Here is a 10,859-nt window from a genome sequence, read left to right as displayed (position 1 = left end):
GTCTTGCCTAGCGCCTCTATCTTTGCCTCAAATCTCACTTCTTGTTGTTCGAGTTTAGTTTGAAATGTATGTATTTTGCTAATTCCTCCTGCCCCTCTGGGAGCGTCTTTGCTGGCTTCGGTTTCTTTACTCCGGTTTTAATCGGCGCATTCTCAGTTTTACCTTTAAAGGAGTGGTGACAGAAAATTTGTGAACCTCTGTTTTTTGCTGTTAATCAATGGCTACTGACTCGATAATAGCGGCAACGAAACTCATTTGCCCCAGCGCGAGACGAATGTTTAATTATATGCTCGAATGTTACGACCGGAGGCAGTTTCGATTTCGAAGAGCACTCGGTAGCCCCGTGACGTAGATGGTCTACTTGGTAAACAAGACCGCAAGAACCAGTGACGTCACTGGCCAGCTTCTGCTATGAATTGTCAGTGCTGCTGTTTCGTTTGCTGTGTTGAGCAGGTGTTGAGCGTTGCGAGTGCTTGTTTCCTCGATTGTCAAACTACGTTGCTCATCTAGTGCGGCGATGGACGAAAGAGCTGGCAGGAGTGTAAAAATCAGTAAGAAATGCTCGATTCACTTTGCGAATCTCGCCGGTAGCTGCGATTTTGCTCTTGTAGTCGTTGTCCAACTGAAACGACGTTTTCCGCCAGGCTTGGAGTAGCCGCAGCATTAGACGTGCTGAAACATTTTCGCTCCGATTATTCGTAAAGTAGCAGGATGAGAAGTGACGAAGGAAGCATTGAAATCACAACATTGTCACTCTGTAACAGTGTTTATGCGTAACATGCAAATGACGTGATGTACGCTTTACTGACTCGTTCTCAAGGCATACCAATCCCACGTACGCACGTCGGAGGGTCGAAGCAGTTATCTGTCCACTACGCAATATGATCCCGGCAGCAGAGAGCTTTAGTTCGTCTGTAGACTTCCTATCGTTTGCGGGCACCTGGTTACCGGAGCTGTTGACGGCTGCAGCAGCAGCAGCAACTGCGTACAACTGCGGAGCCCGTAGCGACATCTTGTGGCGTTTTGTCCAACTACAATAATTTTTTTTTCGATTTTTTCCGTCGCGTTGTAGTTCTTGTCGGCAAAAAATGCAATGAGAATACTGTGAGATGCTAATTATGTCACTGCAAATGCTTTAGATAGAATCAGTAAGCAGGTAAGTCGCTGCGATGTTATATTGTAGGTCTCTGGTTAGGCTACGCATCATCAGGTGTCGCTACCAGCTTTGTCGGTCTCGTACACGCCTCCGGTAACCTGGCCAGAACTCGTGACGTACGTGGTATCCACTCGGTGACCTCATCGTCTTTTGCTTCTATTTCCGATCCGGCACTTTCACGAACTTCAAAACTCAATTAAAATACCTTTTAGGCTGTATTTGTGGCTGATATTGTACAGATGGCACCTATATGCACCCATTAGTGTGATTCAACAGTCAAATTGTGTCCGAATTTTTGTGTCACCACTCCTTTAATTGGCACTGCTGTCTCGTCTTTCATCGCTGCGCCTTTTTCCTCCGCTACGACTCGCGAGGTTTCCTCGTTGCGGGTAACTCTGCCGCTTGTCAAAAGCTCGTTCTCTGCCCTGTGTTTTCGAATTTCATCCATAAATGCAACATTGCTCTGCCTGATGTGCGCCAATTCCTTCCCTAGCGCCTTAACTCTGTCTTCAAGAGCAGTCTCTGCCTCCGCGCGCGCCCCAGAAGCCGCGTCCGCCCAGCTCACCTTTAAAGGTCCCGCGGTGCCGTTGATGCTGCTCGTTCCTTTTGGGCTCTGGGATCCTGCTCTCTCCTGTGTTCGGGGAGATCCGGTAGTGTTGGTGTTGGGTCTTGACATCGACGTGGACCTCGATCTGGATCTGGAACCTGATCTTGTTCTGTTATTGGACGTCGAGCGGCATTTTAGATGCGAAGCATCTTATGGCAGAGTTCAATCTGGTGGTGGTGGTGGTGTGCGTCGTGACCACCTTTACTGCGCATGCGCATCCTCCTCCCCATCTCTCTCCTCTCCTACGCTCCCCCTCCTCTCGCGCGCCTGTCGACCGCGTTGCCCGCTCGCCCTGTGAGAATTAATGGCCCGCCTAGAGAAAAGACACGACGCACGTAACGTTCCTCATCGCGTTCGACGACACGAGTTCGGTAGCATACCGAACGAACGTCAACGGAACGCCATCGTGCAAGTGCTCCGGCTTCGCACCGCCTCATGGTCCCTTTAGCGGGAGATGGTGTAATTTTTTTCCTTGCTTGGTGCTTGGGGAAGGCATCCGGTCCGGATCCGTCCCTTGTCTGATGTTCCGGTTGTTGTCTAGAGTTGCCGTCCTTGTCTGTACAGTGCTTCCACTTCCTTTTCGTAGTACATCGCTTCTTCCTCCCGTCGTGCTCGCTCCCATCGGCGCCTCTTTACCAGATACGGCACCTTGTATCTCGTCTTGCACTGGCGATCCGCCGTAGGGTGGTCTTTGCCGCAGAGCTGGCACTTCGCTTCACACTCGTGGTCCTGCGGCGGGTTCTCTGTCCCGCAGCCTCGGCATATCCTGCTGTTCGGGTTCGGGCAGACATCGGCTCTGTGACAGAGGCGTCCACACTGGTAGCACACGTCTACGTGCTTTCGGTGTAGTGAGCACTTGACCAGTGCCCTTCCGTATCTCACATAATTTGGGACGTGATGCCCGTCGAAAAGGATGATAACGTTCGTGGTGTTTTCCATTCCCTTGGCCATGAGGACCGTCGGATTTCTTGGTGTTACTAGCATCTCCACTATTTCTCTTGCAGACACTTCGTGCGTTACTCCTCGTATCACTCCCTTAGATGTATCTTCCGGAGCCGACTCGTACGCGTTGGCTTCGAAGTCCTTGTCCCCTATCCTCAGTCGAGCGATGGCTCTGTATTAACGCGGTAGCGTTAGAGAGCTCGTGTCGCAGAAATTCCGCTGTCGGCGTCGGCACCGTTGGTTGTGAGCGGAAAATCATCCGTGAGCGAAAAATCGAGAAAGTAGCAAATAAAATAAACGATAAAATCTTCGGCCCCAATGAGGATCGAACCCGGGCCGTTCGCGTGGCAAGCAGGTGTCTTACCACAAAGCCACGATGTTGCTTGCAGCTGCTTCGGACAAAAACACTACATAAATGTCATGTAGTGAAAGGAGTCTCGACGCATTTTGTTCGGCAGGTGTCACGACGAAAACGAGCCCATACGGTAGGCGCATTCGCGAGGCAATCAAACTACGTCGAAAAAACGCCGGGATAGTGCAGCCATCGCCGCTAAATACACACACGAACTTTCAAACAGCTCTAAAAATGGACAACTATGTCCATCTAGAGGAAAACATATCAAGCCAACGCAGCAAACGCTAGATAACGTGCTGCCATCTGTGAGGCATTGTGAGAAATATGTCTCGACTTTTCATTGCATCCGAGAGGGCCGGCGCGCGGCGTATATCTTGGAGGCCATGCGACTCTTGCTTTAGATCGAAAGCAAGGAGGTTAAAAAAATTGCTGGAGTGGCGATTATTGCGCAATAGTGAAGCCGTGCCCACCAAAAGATGGCGGCTGCACCCGCCATCTTTCTAGGGGCACGATAAACCATCAGCGTTTGGCGAAGGAAAGCGAACGTTTTCCACGCACGCCAGAGAAGTTTAATTATGGTAACTTTTATGGGTCAGATACTGCTGTAAGTGTGTCTTTGTGTTACTAGTTTTCGTAGGTAAGCTTCAAAGTCATGGCAAATTTTATTGGACATCAATCGTCAATACTGCACTCGACGGGTTACTTTTGTCGGCAACAAGGATCTTTTATTTTATAATTGACGTAGCATTTACAATAACAGATCAAAGCCATTTGATCTCTAAGTAGGCACCACCAGAAAAGAGCATGTTTGCGAACTCTTTGGTGGGCAAAAGCTGGCTTCACTTTCAATGGCAAGGCGTTTCGAGAGCTTCCACTCCAGAATTTTGTTTTAAACCTTCTTGATCGAAAGCCTGTAAAATTCGCGCGCGCGCGTGCGTGTGTGTGTGTAACAATACACATTAATAAGTATGCACTTAGTGGTTGAAGTGCGCACTAGGGGCCGGATTTCGCTATCGCGTTCAACTCTTAAAGGCGAAGCTTAAGGGTCCCCCAATTTTTGTCTATGCTCTGTAGAATGTCCTGTTTATAAATGGCACATACCGTGTCTTCCGATTCCTTCATGGGGATTTCCGCGGCGTTGGCGACGCAGCATTCCAGGTGATTGATACCGTAGTATTGATACCGTGATTGACCTTGAAGCCGTCACGTGGGTGCACAATGATCTTGTAATCTTCCTTCGGTAAACTGGGCATCCTGCTTGCCGCCATGATTTGTTTTGCTCTCTGTCCCTTGCTCCACTTAATATTGACCGCGTTCACGCTTGAGAAGTGCGTCGCCTCGCCCTTGGCCCCATGCGGTGTGGTTCGTTCGTTGGCCCGTCCTGTTCTCTTCACAACGCGCCAACCTGCTTCGTCCTCATACTCCTGTTGCGTTACGTCCTCTCCTTCCACGCTCACCGCTGCCATCCTGTGGCACTAACCCGAGAAGAGGCGACTTCGAGGGGGCTGAAGCCGCCAGCCTCGTTGGCTTAGCCCTAGCACACCATACACAGCGGCGGAAGGCAACGGCGTCGTGCGTTCTGCGGCGTTACAGCAAAGTGGTCGATGTGCCGATAATAAACTGTCCACCTACTTGAGAATGGTATCACAGGGTTCCGTGGAACTTCCACTTTCTTCACGATAATAAGGCGTCCGTGAATTCTTCGATTTCACACCGAGAATCATTCAAAACCTGCGGAGCCGACGCGACACGCGTGTCTGCACTCCAACAACATAAAGTCATAAAAAATTAAGGCATCCTGGAAGAAGGGTTGCAGGCGTTAACAGAAAGGCACCGCTCTCTCCTTCTATTTTCACGTTTCACCGCTGCGCCTTGCTACATGTGCGGTACGAGGCTGCTTGGCACGCGCTGACGTATTCCCTTTTAGAGTCACTGGACCGGGAAAAGTACCGCGACCGTCCTGCCCGCCGCCTTATTTGGTCCAGCGCGGCCGAAGCTTCGGCGGCGCGGTGTTGATTTCACGCGGAGTAACGCATGTTTTACGCATTGCGTGCGCTTTTGCCGCCCCGAATGAAGCATACCGTTGTTCTCTAACTGATTAGGAAAGAAATAGCGGCAGTTTTCACTTGCCTAGATGAGCACGCACGCGTACTAACGCGATAAACAAATGCGAACTGCGCGGCATTTACGCGCTCGGCTGTCGGCATTTACTAAATGCGAATAAATTCTTAGCGAACTTCTGCGAGTTTGAACGTAGTATCTATCTATCTATCTATCTATCTATCTATCTATCTATCTATCTATCTATCTATCTATCTATCTATCTATCTATCTATCTATCTATCTATCTATCTATCTATCTATCTATCCACCCACGACTATATGTCCTCCTGGCCGTTTAGTTCATGGGATGTATACCAAATTTGGTATGACATAACATGACTGTACGATGAATATAAACTACAGGTGGTAACATGAGAATAATGACATGTACGGCATGATTTACATGCCACGCTCATGGTGCTCCCGCGGCCGCTTCGCTAGCGTGATACTCACCAAAATTGATATGGCGTGACAAGAGTGTATGACAAACATAAGTTACTGGTCATAACGTGCAAATCATGCAGGCATACACTGTAAACATAATTTACATGACATGGCCTCAGAACGCTCGCGGTCGTTTAGTGAAATGCACATACACAAAAACTGATATGACGAGACATTTCTGTATGATGAACGTTAGTGACAGGTGGTAACAAGAAAATGATGACTTGTATGTCATGTACAGCATGACTTACTTGCCACAATCATGGTGCGCTCGCGGCCGGTTCGGTAGCTTGATATACACGGAAATTGGCATAGCTCGAGGTGACTGTCTGACGGACATGAATGACAGGCAGTAACGTGAAACCCATGACATGCATTACATGTACGGCACGGTTTACATTACACTGTCTTTGTGCGCTTCCGGCCGTTTTGTTAACTGGATGTATACTAAATTTGGTATGGCATGACGTGGGTGCGTGACGAACATAAATTACAGGTCATGCGCTGTATATACCAGATTCTACATCCATGCATTCATGACAAACATGCTATATATAGTGAACCAGATGTCATGAGATGAATAATTTCATCAACCCCAAAGACGAACAAGGCGATATATGCAGCTATTTGCTGGCTGCTTCGCATTAAATTGATTCCCACAATACGTGGGATCTGCCGGATTGACACAAAAGGCACAATTATACAGTCACGTCACGCGCTACCAATCTTGGTGCATATCAAGCCAGCGAACCGGGCGCGGGTGCACCATAAGCATGGCATGTAAATCATGCCTTGCATGACATGCGTGCCATTATTTTCATGTTACCACCTGGTATTTATTTTCGTCATGCAGTCACGTCAGGCAATACCGATTTTGGTGCTTATCAAGCTAGCGAACCAGCCACGAGTGCACGATGAGCATGGCATGTAAATGATGCCTTACATGACATGCGTGCCATTATTTTCACGTTACCATCTGGTATTGTTGTTCCGCTGGGAATAGTAAGAGGGCTTTGCCCGCTTCCCGCCGGTTGCTGCTCCCGAAAGCGCAGCCGGCGCAGCACCCAGGCCTTCTTCGATGCCTCAACAGGCTTGCGATGAAGTGTCAAAACGACACGGGGTGTCGTAATGTTCCTGCACGCTTTTCTGAGGCTATCAAAACAATCGCCCTTCAAAGCGCAGGGCGTCGGCGGCCGGGAGACGCTAGCGAAGCGAGCGAGCTGGACCATTTTGGTGGCGAAGCCGCCGAAAGGTCGCGGCGGCGAAGAGAAAAAGAACGCGGTACTTTTCCCGTTCCAGTGACTTTATTCCCTTTCATCATCAGCAGACTATGTAGCAACGTTACTAGAACAAACTCAGTTTCAAAGCTCCGTATCTCCGCCAGCGGAGGAGGGTGGTCCTAACGGCGGTCGCGAGAACTAGCGGCGCTCCAGTTCCGTCTTGCGCCACTATCGGCGCGTCGTCTGCTGCCACAGCATAACGCTGCGGTCCGCCGCGCAGTTGCTCGCGGCAACTGCGCGGCAACTTTCTTATTGTACTAGTTAGGTGGATACTTAGGTGGATATGCATAAGGTCGTCTGTATGCATTGGCCCGCGTGCGTTGCTCATTTATTGGCTAAGAATCGATGTTTGGTCTATATTGCCACGCCGACTTCTTGTTTTATTTTGATGTATTCGGGTTTGACCAGCAAGGACGGTTATCAACGCTCGACGCTGTCCGCGAAGCAGTGTTCGAGAAGCTTCGCGATTGTAGTAGATCGTTTTGGTAAGATTGCGCGCCGCACGCGAATATTCCAGTTTTGTCGAGAGGTAACGCCGCCACCAGCGATATCGCGGGAAAGTTCGATAGCGCCTGTATAAAAGCCGACGCGCTTGACCGCTTGTCAGTTGATCGACGGTCGACGCTCTGTTCACCGCTATCAGTGTATTGCTGTAGTCTGACTTTCAGTTTCCCGGCAACAAGTTCGGCCAAATGAAGAGTTTCATCTCGGACCTGTTGACTGCTGCCTTCGTCGACGTCATGACCCTGTGACAATATTTGAGCTGTCTACATTGCGCTTCACTTCCAAGCATACGAGTTCCTAAGCCAATGAGGGTTTTGAGCATAATTTTTATAACTACCACCACAATTTTAGCCGCTGCCGTCTTATCTAGACCAAGAACCACCCAACACGTTTGTAAAAGCCTTTATAGTGTACAAAGGAGCGTACTTACTCGAGATACAAAAACGTTCTAGAAAAACAGTACTCATGTTGTCTACAATTTATTGAAAAAAAACTTTCTCGAAAAACATCACCAATGCTTTGCAATGTTCATAAGATCTGTTTTCGCGACGGTTAAAGGGATACTGACCCAAAATGGGAAAATTTTATGAGAACTCGATAAATGAAATCTCAGTGTGCGATTACGTCGAATAGATGTCGTCTCTGAGCAATTTTTTCCAGCGGATTGTTGTATTTTCGGTGTCTCATCTTTCTACGTCGCATCCTTCTACGGTGCCTTAAACAATTCGAACAGATCGGCCGTGATGTGAGCACCGAGCAGTTATTCGCGCGTACTCTGTCGCTAGAAGAGTCGTCAGTATTCAACTTCAGTTTTCCAACTTCACCGAGCAGATATTCCATGCCCGCAGCACTTCTTACACTGTACGACAGCCGTTTGCGTTTCGTGCTGTAGCCGTTCACTACGCAGTTGAACTGCTCGCCAACTACAATTATCTTTTGCACAAGTAAGTCTCCGTTCCCGAAGCTAAGTGTGGGATTGGGCTAGTTGGTACTAAATTATTAAACTGCTAAGCGCAAAAAATTTTACACGGTACACATAGAAAAGACGAGGACCAGCGCTGGTCCTCGTCTTTTCTATGTGTACCGTGCCAAATTTTTGCGCTGAGCAGCCCGTCCCGAGCCCGCGAGTGTAAAATATTCCGCACATCTTGTTCGATACCTCGTCGTAAAATCTCTCGAAAATCCACTGCTTTGAAGGCATAGCGACCGCTGACAACTGATCGAATGTCAGTGTGATGCAACTCTCAGTCTCGGTAGCGTATATAGGTAATCGCCTGACTTTCGTTTTGCTGTTCTATCTCTGGCGGCTCCTCCAAATTGGGCACTGGGCTTTCGCGGGACGCCGTGCATTTTGGGGGGATTTGCGCCTAAACCCCGAACATTTTGGCTTTGAAATGTGGGGTGGAAGTGCTGGGAACAAGCGCGGCACGGCACCGGGCGCGCGCTCCCACTTTCCACGTAGGATCAAAACTTCTTGTCCCGCAACGACACGACGGTAGTGCTTTGCAATGTCGTCACTCTCCAAATGAACGTCACAGACCTCGCATTTCGCAGTAAGCTTTCTATCTTTTCGATGCAAAGCTTGAATGGCGTAGGGTCTTTTGGAGGTCCGAAGAAGTGTCGTGAGCGGAGTCGTCGTTGCGGTAGCCGCTCTTGCAGACCGGCGCAAAGCAAGTCGGCATATCGCACTGTGAATGTGTTCGCCCTCGTTACGCTTCGTACGTCATGCACGTGTCTTCGTACGAGACGCTAAACCTGGTGAAGAATAGTCGCAAAATGACGAGCTAACAAAGCGCAGACGACGCTGTCACCCACGTGAGCTCGCACATCGGCGGCGCCGATCGGAACAAGCGCCAGCCGCGGGAGCTAGACTAGAGTCACTGGAAAATCAGAGTACCGCAAAGGTAGGCTGCACGCGGGCAACATTAGGTGGCGGCGGCCATGTCCCTTCCAGACCGACCGGCGCGTTACTAGCGTGTGTTGAGAAGTGACCGATCTTTTAGCCTCAGTGCCGTGTTACGCTCGGCAGAACGGCATTATGTGTGTGTGTTTCTTCAAGAGGATATAAGTGATTTCGAGTCATCGACAGGTATGGATCGACTGCGCGGTTAGCGGTGTAACTAATGAAACGTACGGCGAATGTTGCCATGTGCTCGCGAACTCTCTTGCTGGCTTCATCGGTCTCTTTTCGTGTCACGCCCGGGCGTGTTCGCTAGGTCCGGATCTGTAAACATAGTTGCATTAGCGCAGTGACATCGTGCGAGATGCCATTTACTTCGTCATTTGGTGAATCTTGACTGTTTGCGCTAGCGTTGCAGTCGGTGTTCAGGCGCACTGCACTCGAGAACGTTATGGAACAACATGGAGAATATTCAACCGATCCAACATTGCGTCCTTCGACTTATCGCTGACGCATAGCTTGCTTGCGCACCGTGCTTGCTGTTCAACTGGTTGATATGTGCAATAGAAGTTGTGTGTGTACGGTAATTGGAAGTTGTGCGCGACGTCTTGATTCGGAACGCCAGCAGCCGAACGCACGGGCGAATCGGCGTGCGGTAGGTAAGGTGCATCTTACGATACGTAGAAAACAGCCATCAAAAATGATTGACATCACTACCTAATTGTTTCATTTCCTATGTCTTGTCTCCTTAATATTCCCAACGTTTCAATTAATTTGCAAATATTTTGCTGTGTCCGACAAAAAGTTCTTTCTTTTCTTTGGCGTTGCCAGCGCGTAAACAGCTGGGGTTCGGTTTCTGCGCTACTGCGCTTTTTTCATACTGCACTCTTATTAAAACTTCCTCGGCACGGTGCTTTATGTTCTTTTGATCAGAAATAGCACATCCCGGAATTTTCAAAGCGCATGCTACTGCAACACAGTATGTATATAGACCTAGGGCTCGCATAAAATCGACTCCCTCAATGCGTGGGATCTGCTTCTTTTTTTTTTTTTTTTTTTTGCTGTGACCATTTCTCAGCAACTATACAGTGTTTTAAGGGCACGCTCGGTGCAATGCAGCATTAGCAGCATTTTTTTGCAACAAGATTAAAAATACGCTTGATAACATTGCCTTATACCAAGTTTATCAACAGAGTCCCATGCTTCTGTTTTGTGCAATGCCAAGGATCATGCCACAATTGCCTTGAAGGTATACGAGTAAACAGTTATTATTTTAATAAATCTTTGATTTCGCTCCCGTGCGTGACACGCTTATAACTCGGATAGCATGCGTAATCTGTTCAACAGATCGAGATATAAACAGCCGAGCAAATAGAAAGGTGTGTAGAATTGAATATTGCTGACCATAACGAACCGAAGAGGTGAAGTATCCTGTCGCACAAAATCTTTTCCAGCAAAGTTAGTGTAGTTCACTGCAGGAAGGAGTGTTATTCGAGGGGGGCAAATTCTTTCAGGCCAACTATGCAGCCACGTAGAACGGCGCTCTTTGACATTAATTTTTCCCGCAC

The sequence above is a fragment of the Rhipicephalus sanguineus genome, chromosome 8 (genome assembly GCF_013339695.2).
Source record: "Rhipicephalus sanguineus isolate Rsan-2018 chromosome 8, BIME_Rsan_1.4, whole genome shotgun sequence".
Lineage (NCBI taxonomy): Eukaryota > Metazoa > Arthropoda > Arachnida > Ixodida > Ixodidae > Rhipicephalus > Rhipicephalus sanguineus.
Note: the sequence above shows the minus strand (reverse complement) of the source record.